Raw genomic sequence first — 17394 nt, forward strand, 5'->3', positions numbered from 1 at the left:
TGACAGAAAGGATATATTTTGTAGCATAGAACTTTGTTTTGCTATAAAATATTCTGGCAGCAGTTTTTTTGGAAAGAGAGGAAAAAAAAAGACTAAATCCACTATCTGATCATTTGTTCATGTGTGTTTGAGTTTTCTTCTATAGTCGCTCTCTTTCTCCCCCTCTCTCTTCCTCCCCTTTCTCTTAAGTTTTTTTTTTTGCCCATCTTCATTCTGAACTGTATAAGAAACAGATGGTGTTAGGTAAGTTATAAAAGAATTTAGGACTGAAACTGTATTGAAAAAGTGCATGCATGTTTGTGAGAAAATAAACATGTCAAATCTGATCATGTCTCAGTAAACATAATGGTTGTATTGCTATAAATCTGTATAAATGACAGAGTTTTGACCTTTAAGATCAGAAGTTACATGGGGCAGTCTGCTTAAAAATAATGAGTATTTTAGAAATGTAATTGGAAATACTAAAAAGTACTTTAAGAAGAAAGCCATTGGTTTTATCATTGGTGAAGTGGAACCCAAATGACCCAAGCTAGAACAGAATTTTGGGGAATTGGTTACTCCCTTGCACCCAGCTCTCATAAATCAGCTCTTGTAAAGACTTGGAATCTCAGAGCTTTTCTGCAATGTTTTCATAAACACCTGTTAACAATACAGGCAACCTGGCTGCTTTATATAAAAATTATACGTTGTACTGTTGTAATAGGTGCCCATTTTACACCTTTGTGAGTTAAGCCTGGTAGGCAACCAAGATCCACATAGCTGTTTTCTCACTCCCTGCAGTGGGAGTGGGAAGTGATTTCAAAGGGCAGAAGTGAGAAAACTTGTAGCTTGAGATAATGCAACAAGCAATAATAAATATTTAATAAATGATAGAAAGATGTTTATGAACCCAAAGGAAAATAGGGAATTCATAACTCAGTACTTCATAGCCACAGGCAATGTTTAGCCAGTTGCTGGAAAGCAGGTAACAGTTACCTGGAAAGAAAAATTTCTTAACTCTGAACATCTCCTAGCCCAGAGCTCTAATTATAGAACATGGCATGATATGGCATGGAATGTTATAGAACCATATAATGGTTTGGATTGGAAAGAACCTTTAAGATTATCTAGTTTAAGATTATCTAGTCCCTGTCATGGGCAGGGACACCTTCCACTAGAGCAAGAGACTCAAAGCTCCATCCAAACTGCCCTTGAGCACTTCCAGAGATGGGACATCTATAGCTTTCTTGGATAACCCATTCCACTGTCCCACCACATGCAGGATGAAAAGATTCATCCTAATATCTGATTAAAGCCTACCCTCTTTCAGTTTAAAGCCATTTCCTCTTGTCCTATCCCTCCATGCTCTCGTCAAAAGTCTCTCTCCAGCTTCCTCATAGGCCCCCTTTAGTTACTGGAAGGCTGCTGAAAGTCTGCTCTTCTTCTACAGGCTGAACAACCCCAACTCTCCCAGCCTATCTTTAAATAAGAGAGGTGCTCCAAACCTCTGATTATCTTCATGACCTCCTCTGGACTCATTCTAACAGATCCATGTCATTCCTAAAGTCTTATATCTGTTTGATTGATTTGGGTTTGCTATGATCCCTCCCTACTTGTGGATCCCCAGCTTACTTCAGAGGATAGGCACTACAAGAAACAGACATCCTGGATATCCTGGACACATGGCTGATGCCATGTGCCCATCAAAGCAACTCTATCATTCCCGCTCCTCAGCTGGGCAGGTGAAAGAAAATATAAATAAAGGCTCATAGGTCAAGACAAGGACAGGGAGAGATCACTCACCAGCTACTGTCATGGGCAAAACAAACTTGGAGACACAGTTTATTCTATTATCACTCAAGTCAGAGCAGAAAAATTGTCAAAATACCTTCCCTTCACTCCTCTCTTCTTCCTGGGCTTAACATTACTCCCAGTTTTCTCTAGATGTTCCCCCACCATGGCTCGGGGGGCAGGGAATGGGGGCTGCAGTCAGTTCATCACATATCATCTCTGCTTCTCCTTCCCCTTCTGGGGGCGAATTCCTCCCACTCTTCCCCTGCTCCAATGTGGGGTCTTTCACTGGTTGCAGGTGAATATCTATCCCACTATGGACCTTCATGGCTGCAGGGGTGTCCTGGTTTTTCCCAGGACAGGGTTAATTTTTTGCAGTAGCTGGGAGGGTGTGTGGCCAGGATAGTATGTAGTATGTAATGCTATTCCATACCATCTTATGTCATTACCATGTGGGAAATTCCTTCCAGTCAAGAAAAATATGGGGAGTGGTGGAGAGAAGGAAGCCAATATTGTTCATTGCCCTGGGGTCTGGGGTAAGCGTATTTGCATGTGAATCACTCTCTCTTTTGTATACTTTTGTTATTGATATCATTGCTGTTACTTATCATTACTGTTATTTCATTTTCTTATCTCACTGCTCTTTCCATAAACTGTTTTTATCTCCACTTGTGATCTCTGCCTTTTATGGCTCCAATTCTCAACTCCATCCTGCCTCACCACACCACACCACACGTTGTGAGAGAGAGTGAAAGAGACCAATGCCCAGTTTTGGAGAGTTGTGGGGGGGCTCAACAGAGGAGTATCATTCCTATAGCATGACAGAGGCACAGCTGCTTCACCACAGTCTTCACCATGAGCTGCAGGAGAATCTCTGCTCTGGCTGCCAGATTACCTCCTCCCACTATTTCTTCACTGATCTTGGTGTCTGCAGAGCTGTTGCTGCCGCATGTTCTCGCTCCTTTCACTGGCTGCAATTCCTGTTGCACAGGTGGTTTCCCCGCTTTTAATGATGTCATCCCAAAGGCTCTACCACCATCACTCCTGGACTTGGCTTGGCTTGGCCAGCAGTGGGTCCACCTGGAAGTCAGCTGGCACTGGCTCTGTTGGACATGGGGAAACTTACAGAAGCTTCTCACAAAAGCTACCCTTACAGCCCTGTTTTGGCCAAGCAAACCCAATACCCAGCATCAGCACTGTTCAGCAATAAATAAAATGTCCTCATATCACCCATACTGTTTTTATCAAAGATCCCAACCAACACATATAAGCTATACAAAGAAAATTAATGCTGTTACAGAACAAAACAGTCGATAACTTAACCAGACAATACTTTCACATCCCTTTTGGAAATACCACCAATATTATGAGTATGTAACTTTCAAAGCGTTCAAGAAATTTAGAAAATCCAGCTTCACTGACATTTTTTAAAGTGAATTTTCTGTTGCCGTAGAAAGTTGGAACTAGAATGGAAAAGCAAATAAACATTGAATCTTGATATGAAAACAGTGAGGATACTATTTATGAGGTTTCTCATAACATATTTTAACATGCAGGTGTTGTTGCATTTGAGGTCCATTTGCTAAGGATTCATTATTGTATCAGTTTGCCTCCATTAAGTATCACTGATCATTTTTCTCCTGATTAAACTACCCAATCCTTCCTGCATTTGCTACTGTGTTGTCATCCCTGAGTGACTTCTGAATTGAACCACTTAAAACAGCCCATTTGCTAAGCAGTTCAGCTAATGATTAGATTTCCTTAGCTTGGCAGTTAAGTGTTTCTTGCTTTCATTCCTGACGAGATATATTACAATAAAAAAAGGTTCTCATGTCTTCTTATAGATTCTTCTGGATGTTTGCATTCTTCAGGGATTTGTGTTCAGGGTAAAAAGTTAATTAATGAGCTCTTATTTTTACATTCTCCTTTTCTGGTTGATTTAGATAGTATCAGAAAGAAATCCATCTTTCGAAGTGACTGTAGCCCAGACATTGAATTATAAACTTACATTTTCAAGGCAGGGACATCCTGCTCACTAATGTCTGAAGACCATCACCACTGTGACCCCACATTTGGACCCAGGAGTACCTTTATTCTTATAACACAAGAATAGTAAGTTTTGGACATACATTTGAATTAATACCTTGTAAGAAACTAAAAGGCTATGGGTGGTGGCTTAAACATTTTTGAAAAAGAACCTTAGCCACTATGCCAAAATTGTATAAAGAAGCTGCCACTACCAAAGCACAGTCCCTATCTAATATTCCTCCTGTCTGGAACTGGACTGTGAGTTAAGCCACTTAACATGAACTTGAGATAAGTGTGATACTATTGTCCAATATCTCAGGTCTAAGGAGGGGAATATATCCACAAGGAAAACCAAACCCAGCAGCTGTCCTGCAAATCAGTTCTGGCTGGGTTTGGCGTGGGGGAGGCCATAGCTCAAAGAAAAATAGCCTCTTCTGAAGAGCAGCAGAAAGTGGAAGATAGTATTCTCTCCATATACAAGTTAATTTTTTAGAGATAATGGTCATATACAAGTAAAATAAATTACAAATCAAACGAAGAGACAATGAATGAGCACTTCCTTGTTCTCTCACAGTTTTTCTGATTAAGACTTTATAAGAGCTTTACCTAAAAGGTTGCATACTCAAACTATAGAAGACCTATAAACATTAGGAAGGAGATAGAAATGGAAGATGACTCGTACTGCTTGAATAGTTCCTAACTAGCCAGAAAATGTATTCCTCTTAATTGGCACAGAGGTTTTTACATCTTCAACACAGTGAACAGAATGGAAGTGCAATTTTGAATGAAATATGGAATACTGAAAAAAAGTATTTTTTTGTTAATAACTCAGTTTATTTAATATTTTATGGTCTTGAATAGGGACAAAGTCTAACTCATTGCCTAATGAGCATTCAAGTTATTTAAAGCCTTAGAAATCAAGGACACAAATTTTGCTGTTGTTTTTACACTGCCAAGACATACCTCTATCTTTTGTTACATTAATTCTCCTGAAAATGGATTAATGTAGTTTTCTGCTCGTTTCAAACTTTAATATTAAGAAGAATCATCAGAGAATTTTAATATCTAATGTAGACAGTGAAAAAATTATTAACTTTTGATATGTTTATTGTATAAACAAGAACATTAACTCTGAAACTGTCAAAGATTCTACGTGCTACTCATTACTCAACTTTTTCCTTGGGTTACTGCAGCTGTAAACATTTTCATTATATCCTAAATCATGTTCTGATGCTTTAAACATAGTGTTTTGGGGAACCAAATCATGTTGAAACAGAAGAAAAAATGGGCCATTAAAAGGGGAAAAGATGAGTAAGATGCTATCTTGGACAACTAGGATTTCAAAGTTTTCTTTCACTTAGTATAATTTTTACCAAAAAATGAAATATTATAATGGAAACAGTGTGGCCAGCAGGACCTGGGCAGTGATTGTCCCCTGTACTTGGCCCTGGTGAGGCCACACCTTGAGTGCTGTGTCCAGTTCTGGCCCCTCACTACAAGAAAGACATTGAGGGGCTGGAGCAACTCCAGAGAAGGGCAATGGAGCAGGGGAAGAGGATGGAGGACAAGTCCTCTGAGGAGCAGCTGAGGGGGGTGGGGTTGCTTCATCTGGAGAAAAGGAGTCACCATCCCTGGAAGCCTTCAAGAAAATGGCTGGATACGGCACTTGGTACTATAGTTTAGTTGGCATGGTGTGCTCAGCCAAAGGTTGGACTCAGTGATCTTGGAGGTATTTTCCAGCCTTAATGATTCTACAATTCTATGATTCTATGATAGCCATTCTGCTTTCTTTGCCCTTTTGTTGGCAGAAGTAAAAGCTAACAGAAGAGTGAGAAAAAAATCATAAAGGAACATGTGTTATGCTTTTTCCTTTAGTGCAGTAAAAAGTACTGCTTTTCACTGAATGCTTTTGTGAAAATTGTTGAATACATAGAATGAATATTCAAGACTTCCATGTATTCTATTCCATTGATTATTCTCTTTCCTTAAATATTTTCTTTCTTTTCTTTATCTGTGGCTAATATTGTCATGGAAGACAGAGTGCCTATAGTAGGAAGACTATGTCATTTGCCAAGGATGCATGATTTGGGGATTCAACATTGTTGAGCCTGTGGAGGAAACAGGTAAAGCTCAGGATCCCACTTTCTGAAACAATATTCTAAATACTGAATTGAACTTCTTGTGGAAGGTGTTAATTCTTATGTTTCTGTGTCTGCATCAGTTTTTTACAGAAATATGGCCTTATGGAAATCTATATTATAAAAAGCTCTATTTTCCCCAGAGAGAAAATGTCTTTTTACCTTGGTTGGTGCCCTAGTTCCAGCTTTAGCCAGAAGGGGTTGATGTGTCTTGTTCCCTTTTCATCATGTCTTAGAGTATGATGAAAAAATGCTATCTGGTCAATATGTCTTGAAATATGTCATATTAATATTTATAGTATAAAATTAAGAAACACTAAAAATGTAAACAAAAAGCCAAATAAGAATTTTTATCTGCAGATTCTAAAGAAAAAACATTTGAACTCTTACTAAGTTTAAGAATATTGTATCTATTTCATCTCACTTTTTTTACATATGTTAACATTAATATTCAGCTGTGAAAGTTTAGACATACTGTGCATATCTATGTACCTGTACACATTTTCATTTTTGACCTTTATAAGCAGGTATTTATATATAACACCACTTTGAAAAAGAGCAACTTCATGATAATTTTCCCATTAATTTCAACAGGATCAAGTTAAATTGCCTTAAGAAGATTCAAATTACACAGAGAAGCTTCACTAAGTAATATTCCAAGATAAAAAAATCCAAAATAACAGAAATGAAATTGAGTTCAGCATGTGAACAGAGGTCCTGACTGCTCTTCACTTTTTTTGGTGACTATCAGGAAGGAGTAAGATGCAAAAGAACTCAGTGACTGTTTAGTCAACACTGATTTACAGGGACCTACTGACCTAAGCAGATGAAGTGGATTCTAACAAAATTTTTATTATTTTTCAATAGGAAATAGTCTATTTATTTTTAAACATCTGGCAAAAACATAAAAAAAACCAAAACAACATGAAGAAAAATGGTTTGGTATTAGGCTACAACAGGGTCATTATCAGTAAAGTAGCTCAGGTCAAAATAGTTGTTAACAAGGCACTTCGTCATCATGGCTGAAAGAGTGGAGGGAAGCACTGCTGCTGTGACATTGGAGAAAGATGGTGGAGTGGCACCTGCACAGATGATGAAAGGAAACAAACAGAACTAAGGAAAAGCAAAGAAAGAACTACTCTGTACAACCAGATGATAACATGGATGCATTATCATGAGATCAAACAGCAGAAGGAGAATGAGAGATGTAAGAAAACACTACTGAGATGTGTCCTCAAAGCGAACAGACCTGTGAAAACTACCAGATAGGACAGAAAAGGAAAGGTTTACTCATGAGCAGAGAGAATGTCTTGTCTTTCATTTTGAGTTCAACCACTGAGGACTGTAATTTATTCTGTGCTTAAAACAGGAATGCTTACTTTGACAGCACCTGTAAATGACAGTGTTGCTAACCCACAGCTTTTTTTGCACTACCTGAGGTTATGATTTGAATGAGAAGTCAGTACCTTGGAAGGGAAGTATCTTCCAATATGGCTTCATCATTAGCAGAATACTCTTTTCATATGGAGTGGAAGTAAACTGAAAAGCACAAAGACAACTTTGCTTTCTTTTCTGTCCAACTGTTCATAAAATTAATGAAGGCAATGGGAAGAAAGAATGAGCTATTCTGTGGACTGACAAGCTGAGGAAAGCCTGCAAGGTCTTAGTATTGAACATCAGATGTCTGGAACTTATAGAAAACTATAGAATTTCTATGTTTATACAGCAGTCTTTTTCAGTCCCACTACACACAAAGCTGCCCAGGTTATAGCATCAGCAGTCCCTGTGAAGCACCCAACAAAAATTAGAAAAAAACCATGTCTTTAATTTTATTTACTCCAATTATTTCCCCAGTGAGTAAGGTATCAATCACTTTATTTACAGACTGTAAAATGTCTCAGATGGGTTTTTGTTGGGGGAAATGAAGGGGTAGAATTCAGCAGTTTTTATCAGATTAAACAGGTAGTTTTACTGTCTTGTCTATACCAATAGCAGTGAAGATCAATAGGTGGCTGAGCCACTGAATCAAGAGAGCAAAGACTAGCACATGTTATAAAACAGATTGTGAACTCACAGCACACTATTTCAGAAGGAAGCAGTATGCAATGAATTCCATTAAAAAAACCCAAAAAACCAAAAGCAAAGGTTTCATAGCTTTCATTCCATATGAAGACCTGACTTACAGGTCTTTATGTAGCCACTCTGAACTCCAGACTCTTCAGCTGCAAATACACACATACCTATATATACACAGATATGAGTGTATTTTTTTTTCAGCATAGCATAAGTAGTATGCAAAAAATCTAGCATAACCAGACTGATGATTCTCTGTCTTTCACAGTATTAATAAGTATGAAAATTGAACTGGTCATGAGGAAATACACCATGACCAGATTGAGTTCGGAACTACATATATCCCATAAAACTCTAGATTCTTCTTTTTTTGGGTGCTGGGTTGCATGCCAATTAACATATATTGGAGCAGCATAAGTCTGCAGATACAGTGAAGGTGTTGCTCTTCAGAGTGCCTTCCAGCTTTGATCTCTGAAGTGACTTTTGACATAACACTAGATCACAGACCCATAGAATGACTGAGGATAGAAAGCATCTCTGAAGGTAAGCCAGTCCAAACCACTGCTCAGAGGAGGGACAACTATGGTAGGCTCCTGGAATGGTGTCCAGTTAGTTTTTTAATATCTCCAGGGATGGAGATTCCACAGAATCATTAAGGAACCAATGTTTAAACACAATTTGTACATTCACTGTTATCCTGAATCACTGAAGCACTGACTCAAGACTCTTTGTCTTGATTATTGCTTCTCATCAGGTATTTATGCACATCAATAAGATTCCCTCAAACCTTCTTTCCTCCACCTGAACATTCCCATGTCTCTCAGGAGCTCTGTGTAAGAGAGGTGCTCCTGTCCCAATGCAGTATTTATGGCCCTTAAGTGGGCTCTAGTGATTCCATGTCTCTCCTGTTGTGCTGGAACCTGGAACTGGTCCCATCACTCCTCAGTATCACAGTGGTGCTGAGTAGAGATGAAGAATTACATTCCTCACACTGCAGCACTGGATGCAGCACTGGAACATCCCCTACTGGTCACAGGGATTTTGCAGTCAGCATGACATCAGAACAGACCCCTCTGGGGCTGCCAGAGAAGTGAAATACTCCAGAGTCCCTCAACAGAGACAAGCAGTGTCTCATCTACCATTACCTTCCTCTAAGGAGAAAATGTGTATCCTAAACTAATTGAATTGCAGCTAAAAAATGTCTAAAACAGACTATTCAGAACTACTCTGACCCATTTGAGGCAGCTCATGGTAGAAAAATAAAAATCACCCATGTTTTTACCTAAAAAATTAATTTCTGTTATTTTTTCTAATTAATAATTTCACTGTGCTTTTTATGATAAAGCTGCATCCAGTGTATTCAATACTTTTGTATTCTTTTTAGAAACATGCTTTGAAACAATTAATTGCGAATATTTGTGATGTTATGTCACTTACATAGTTTCACATTATCAGTTGAATTTGTATTGTAATTTTTAAGGAAAAGAAAATAGCAAGAAAAAAAATAAAGAAGCTAGTACAGTTACACATGACTTAAATTTCTGTACTTTATAAAGAACAGATTGTAATTTCAGCTCAATTTACATAATAATTCTTAGTGATGAAAGAGGATTTGTTTCAAGTATTTAGATCACACCAAAATTATTTTATTTGGATTGGGTTTAGTTTGTTTGGTACAGAAATATACAAAACAAAAATGTTCACTTATGTGCAGGATTCAAAGGCAGAAAAACTATGTTTTTATTACCTAGACCTCATAACTAAAGGCATTAGGCAACACAGAATTTAAGCCCAAGAGCTTAGACTGCTTGTGTTTCAAAGTTGTGAGCTTGAATATTTTGTGTGAGTCAGAATGATGGGATTTAGAGGTAGCGTTCACCCACCTGTAACCACAAGTTCAAATTGTACCTCTGCTGTGCAGAAAGAAAGGTGCGACTGCTCCCGAAACTGACATCTTGACAGATACAGCAACAGAAACTTTGATATTTCCATTAGGTCTTAAATTTCACACTCAGTAATGGAAACAATGTGTCAGCACATTTAAATGTTCACAAAGTCATGCACCGTTAGTGCTTTTCCTAACACAATTGCTTCAAAAACTTCAAATCTCACACCCCCTCACAGGAATACAAGACTCTCGCCTTCAAAACAATTTAAGAAATGTTATCTAATACACAACCCCAAAAATAAGTCTAAGAGGCAAGCCTTTTTAAGGATAGGAGAATGATGGGGTTTTTTGTTGCAGATGGGTACAGTATTCCTACATTTTGGGGAAAATTAAAATTTTTTTTGACAAACTCTGAAATTATACATACAATCAACTCAAGTCTCAGAGATAATTACACACAAAGTAATTATTGATGTTGATTCACATGAGTTTCTGTCCCTCACCATGTCATAATGAGAATAAGTTACTCTACTAAATGTCAGGTTAGAACAAACTTCCCAAAACAACTCTCTATGATGAGGTGAAATACAAATTTTAAATAGGGTTTACTTCTACTTGGCATGCAAGAACTACAGAAATCAGAAATTCGGTATAAGGGAAAAAAGCACCATATTATGTTCAAAAGTTCATGAAGCTTTCGATTTAAATAAAACTATAAATATGCCATATGAATTCTTTCATTTAAACTGAACTTGATATTTGCTCAAGTATCAGCTATATATAAAATAAGGAAGTTTGATGGGGAGGAAACTCACACACACTGGACATCAATGTAATTTTAAACTAGGACCCATTTCTTCAAAAAGAAACTATAGCTCAAATAACTGATCCAAATTAAACTTGAGATTTGGTTCTTTTTTGACCTCTATTTTAGGAAAACATATTTTACACAAAAGAAATGTAAATATCTGATTCAGGATCATGTGAATGAGGATTTTGTGACTGAGGACTGTGCATTTTGAATGTTTTGTATGAAAGAACATTGAGGTTTAGCTGTGTGTTAATGTTGATAAAGCCTGCAAATGTCACTTGAAATATACAAAGATGCATATTTCCAGGGCAGTAGATTTTGACAAAATATATGGAATTAAATAATTCAATTATTCAACAATTATTTTGCCTGCATAGTACCTTTTAAGACATAAATCAAAATTCAATTAGATCCTTTGCATTGCCTCTAGAACAAAAAAGTATTTGTCTTGTTTAAAAGATAAATTCTGTCCTCCTGGTCTTAGAATATAGTTTGATTTTGTGAGCACAAAAAACAGGTGGAACTAATAGTTAGAGAAAAGCATTATTAGTTAAGTATGTTAAATGTAAAAACTAAACTAAACTCTAGATGAGTTTTGTCTAAATCTAACTTTTGACAAGTTTCTAACATATTTTTAACACAGAACTTTAAAATGTTTAATATTTCCAGTTCCAAAATATTACTTTCCTAGGAAGATCAGTAAGTTTCTGAAGATAAAATACAGCTTGTGGTTCATTCTCTTAACATTGCCATATAAATCTTAAAAATAGAAAAAAAAAAGGCCTGCATGAAACACAGTAAGTCAAGTTGCCTGATTTCTGTATTACAAGGCATGCCTCAAAATGCAACCTAAAAATAAAGGAATTTCTATTACAGAGAAATACAGAAAGGATTAATTTAGATAAATATAGTCAAAATATTCTCAGAATTAATTGCTTGAAGTTGTTGGGAAGCTGACAGGGTAGTAATAATGGAAGCATTTTTGTATCTTGTAAAAAAATGCCTGGATTAATTTAAAGTGTCAGTCAGGTGCAAATCTGTTGTTAGTAACAGAAAATAATTTGTTTCATGGAAAAGCCTGACACAAAGTGAGGACAAAACCATAGTATTCATACAAAAACTTAGTATTCAAAGCAAGCGAAAGATCTCTAAACATATGTCTAAGCTACTTCAACATAACTAAAAATCAGAAAGATGTAAGCATATATTAAATATTTCACAGAACACTCTTGAAACTTTCTTAAAATGAAGATTTATTCGTTATTACTGAAAAAAAGGAATATATCTGAAGCCGAAATAGTTCTACCACTTAAGTTTAGTAACTTTATATTTAGTCTACATAACAAAGCAGAGAGCACATGAAGAACTAAAAGAACGAGAAATTGAAACTTATGGAGTGTGAGTAAAAATAATTAGAAGTAAAGAGAGCATAAAGAAAGCTGTGCTCTAAAGATTTCTACAACTGAAAGGGTTTTCTATATTGTCTGTGATGATTAGTATATGCTGCTGCAAAGTTTGTACAGTACATATCATAGCTTCATCAATTCAGCATCTCATGAAAATGCTGTTCCAGCCCATACCTGTTAGTTAGTGTAGGTAGTTAGAGAAAACCTGAAAGAAAAAGCAGCAGGTGCACTAAATATTAGACATTTCTGGATTTTTATTGATTAATCATTCAGTTTAACATGACCTTTAAAATCATCTTTGCTTCTGAGTATAAAAATAGTACAAGATTTCTGAGAAATGAAGCAATGGATTCAACATACTACCATTCAATGCACCTGGAGGGGAAAAAAAAATGTGATGCTATAACTAAAGATCAGAAATGTTTTTTTAACAAGTAATAATTTTTTAAAGTCTTATTTTTTTCTGAATGTTCCTTAGTTCACAAGTGGGTTTTTGATAGCAATAAATTACCTAAGTATTTTTGGAAGAAATTCTTAATACCCTTCCAGATATCTCTTTTCCACTCTTAGACTCAGATTTTAGTTTGCTTTTCTGATTTCCAGCTATATAGGTACAATTCTTGCTAAAACAGCTTACCCTCAGGACCAGAGGGTGCTCTTTGGTGATGTTTTATTTGTTAGCACAGGTGAAGGCTTTGGTTTCACTTTCAGTAACTATCTGGAGCATATCACTCATGAGGAGAGGCCAGGAGTACTTAGGAGCCTTAAAGAAGGATAATGGGAGATCTCTCTGCTATCTACCAAGCCAGATTCTCCTCACAATGGAAGGACAAGAAACAACCAACATATTGGTCCAGTATGAGGACTGGCCTTGCTTCAAGGTGGAGATTTTGGCCTCTTGAGTCTCCTGGAACCTACATGAGTCTGTCATTCTGCAGATAAACATGCATACATCCTGTATGGATATATCCTATCCATACATCCTATGGATAGGATATGGACAGACGTTCAACTGAAAACAAACTTCTGAAAGAAATTAAGTAAGTAAAAGCCCAATGATACCTTTCTTAGGAAAGGTTCGAATCTTTAGAGAATTATATTAATTTCTTGAATCTCACACAAGCCTTTTGACAACAAGGGTTGGAATATTAACAACAGCAGTATTGTAGAAATTTCCTGAAAAGAAAGGATTAATTGGATTAAAAACACAACTAAAAGCAAAGTAAGCAAGACTATGGGGGAATTAGATTTTCTTTTCATTCAATTTCTCATTCCATTCCTGGCTTTAGGAATTAACTTTTAAATACTTTAGGAAACTTTTAAAAACTTTAGGAATAAACTTTTAAACCAGTTATAATTAAGATACTCAGAAAAGTTTTTCAGAAAATGGATTTCAGGAGTTGCAAATAGGACAATAAGCTACTTACTATACACTGCTTGAAGGACCTCCTCCAAAAATAACTTTAGATTAACAATTTCTGCAGGGGAAGTAGAAATTCTAGTTAAATGAAATTTATTAAAAACAAAACAATTTGTTGAAAACAGAAAAACGTTATCTACTTTATAAAGGTTATTTTTTAGAACACAAAAATTTGATTTACTTCCTTAGTACCAGCATATATGCTCTCTTGTTACTATGTGAGTTCACAGGAAGAAGGAGAAATATTTGGATTTTTTTCCCTAAAGAAAATGAAAAGTAAATGTGCATGCATATGAATGGGGGACAGAGCAAGAGAGAATGAATGCAAACACATAAATGCTTTCTTCAAATGAAAGTGAGTAAGTGAATGTCACAATTTGAGGAGGTTATTGATAGGAAAAAAAAATACAGTTGAGACTACAGTGAACTTTAAACAAACCTGAGAAGTTTAAAGAGCACATGAAGAACTAAAGAACTAAACAAGAACTTAGTGTGTCAGTACTACGATACTCAGGAAATGAAGGGCTGTTATATTCTCATCATCCTTTAGACTTCAAAGAAAGTAGAAATTAAAAAGACAAAGCATTAACTCCTGAGAGGCCAAAGGAAAGGTTTTTCATACATTTTTTCCTAAGGCAGCATTAAATCAGTATGATGAAACAAATAGATGGGAGGATCAACTAACAGATAGGACAAGTGTTTTCAGTAAAACATTGCCGGCACATGAAGCACTGGAAAGTGATTGGAAGTAGTCAGTATGGAGTCATAATGGGGAAGTCAGGCTTGATCACCTGTTCACGTCCCAGGCATGATAGCTGCAGTGCACTAAGCCTGTTGTATTACAGCAGTGCTTAAAAACGACAGACAACCCTCTGAAACAGATGAAATGGTTCAGTTTGCCTGTACTTTCCTCATATGCAAATAGTTGCCAAACTACCTTACTCCCCTTTTGTTTATTCTTCACCCTTTACTAACCATATCAAGCTCTGAAACCACTCAGACATATCCCCCACCTTAACCAGACTTTGCTGTTCCCTGAAATGCAAAGTCACGAGCAAAATCCTTATGAATTACATATTTTATTCATCAATTCATAGAAAACTGGAGAGTGAGTTACAGAGAAAATAGAGGGGAAAAAGAAGGAGATCAAGAGGGTGTGATGGATAATATTCAGAAGACAAACAAAAGCTGATTATCATGAGCCAGAAAAAGGATAGCTGGGGCTGGAAGGGAGAGGGAGGAAAGTGAAAGTAACCTCCTATTTGTTAATTTCATTTTTTCAGCAATGGCAAGATGATCAGCATAAACCTGCCTATTTTGAGGACTCCTCAGCCTCTCTCAGGGATTCAGGAACTCCAGGAACTTCTTCATCTAACCTTTCCAGACAAAAGGGTTCTTGAAGAACTTTGCTTCCATGCTTGTTGGTGCATTCCTCCACCTCGTCTTCCTTATGACTTCATCAACAAAACCATCAGGACTGACAGCTGACCCCCTTACCACAGCTGACTCTTTACCACTTTTCCTGACTATTTTTATACTTCCAAAGACCTCTAAACAGAGCCTCATCCTTCTGCCCTCTCATAACAACCAAACCTGACAACCCATCTCTGCACAGCTTCTCAGGTCAACCCCCTTTTACAAGCAAGACATCTTCAATGTCTCAGTGAAAGAAGCGTATCAGACAGAATAAGTTAATCCCTCTAATTGTCTTTTCTTTGTTATTGGAAGCCACATTGTATGAGCAGGGATCCATGTCTTATGTCAAGTCCATCTGGAAAAGAGCAACTCTTCATGTCAGTGGAAGAGCTCAATCTTAGGTGCCATACTACTGCTGTGCTGTGGCCTGTGAATAATTCAGCCAGGTCTGTTCTCTGTGCCTTGGTATGATCTCACATGGATTACTGCTGTAGAAGTGGATCTACATGGAATACACCCGAAGTCCATAACCCCTGTAACCCAGTATAACTGCTATGTCCTGTGGAAACCTTGAGATGAATAATAGAAGACTCTTCTTCCATTTCCCCCTCTTCTGGCTTGAATTGACTTGTTTCCTTTCCAAAACCTATTTTTCCTACCTAATGACCTAGATCAACAGACAGTGTCACTCAGAATGCCAGACTGAGAACACATTCTTCTTCACTAGCCTTCTAAATCACATAGAGATTGAGCCTTTACCTTCAGCCTAGATTCCTGCACTGTTTAACTCTATTTATGTGGATATTATGGGCATGGATAATATAAGAGGAAAGTGCAACTAATGGACTTCAATAGAACTGTGTTAAGTAACAGATTGTCTCCACACTGTCCCAACAGCTTTACTCAGATACCACATCCATGGAGGTAGAACTTAGTACAACTCTCTTCAACACCATCTTAGGATATCTCAGCTGGCCACATTTGAGGTTTGGATTTGTCTAGAGCTAGATTCTTTGCTTTAGAATAAGCAGCTTCTCACCTAACTTATAACCAAACTTGAGTGCATGATCTTCTGCTAGGTATGTCAAAAACTTCAGTCTGCTGGACACATTCTGCCCATGCTTATTACACAGTGACAGAAAAAGGTTCCTCATCTAAGGTACATCATCTGTTATATTTTTGTTACAGTTGCCAAATAAGATGATTATTAGCCTTTATAGAAGGATAACAATAAATCTCATTTTGATGAGTATTTTTGGTGAGCAATTCTGCTCTTAGAGTCTCTGAAATTTTTAAGACTGTATTTTTACTAGAAAATATAACAGTGTCAGAGGATGTTCCTGAGCATGGGAGTATGTTCTTGTAACACTTCATTTCTGTGTAATCTTTTCCTTTAAGGAATTTTCCTTGTGTTCTTTCACAGCATGGGCCAACTCAAACTTTTGGTACACCAAGAGTTAAAAAGGTCTATAGTTTCTGACATTCATATCCTAAATTCAAAATTTATATCTCAAAACCCTTTGTTTTGAGTGTGTTTTGATATTCAACCCAACTATCATTTCTCCCTGTGTAGACCACCAGTCACACAATTTTATTCTTCATGCTAATTTACCTACATCATGGTTAAAAGGATTCTTCCTCCTTACATATTTTGTCTGCAAGGCACAATCCAAAAGGAATGCTTCAAAATTTTTACTATATAAAATACTGCATTGCAGGGAGAAAGAGGTACTGATAATTTCCCAGGACTTGCTTTTAACAGCTGAGTGCAATCTTAGTTATGATTAACAACTCTGTGTTTCTCCTCAGGCTAAAGAAGTTTTGACCTCTGACCCCAAATGCCTAATTTGACCACTTTAACCAGTACACTCTTGGGTGTGAAGAGGAAAAGGAACACTAACTCTCCATTGTGTTTTGTGGCTTGCAAGAAAAATAATCCCCAACTGATATGACTAATCTGCCCAGATTTGAGGAATTTCTGTCATGAATCCTAATGAAAAGATATATGTTCCTCAGGACAAAGCTGAGATGCTTAAGCATTCCTCTTGCCTTAGTATTTCCTACTGTTTAGTTCAGCTGGCTCTACTCAGCTTGCTGAGCTCTGTGGAAATTACATGCAAAATCTTACAGCTCTCATTTTTTTCATGAGCTGTAGGTACACAACTTGTTGCTGAAGCTTCTGTCAAGGAACAAACATTCCTGGAAGTTAAACACTGAAAAACTGAGCCCAAATTTCCCTGTGGATTAGGCTCCAAGTTTATTCACACTTCCCCATACTTGCTACATATATCTGTAATTTAGTATAATTATAATTTTCTATATATAAAAAAAAAATGTATAACTCCTTAGGAGGATCTTCTAATTTCTCATATCATACATATATAACCAAGTTCTGATAACTAATCACTAGGCATGTGTATAGGCATATGTTAACCATTTTTGGT

The sequence above is a fragment of the Agelaius tricolor genome, unplaced genomic scaffold (genome assembly GCF_023055355.1).
Source record: "Agelaius tricolor isolate 1412-34295 unplaced genomic scaffold, bAgeTri1.0.p SCAF_1, whole genome shotgun sequence".
In the NCBI taxonomy this organism is placed as follows: domain Eukaryota; kingdom Metazoa; phylum Chordata; class Aves; order Passeriformes; family Icteridae; genus Agelaius; species Agelaius tricolor.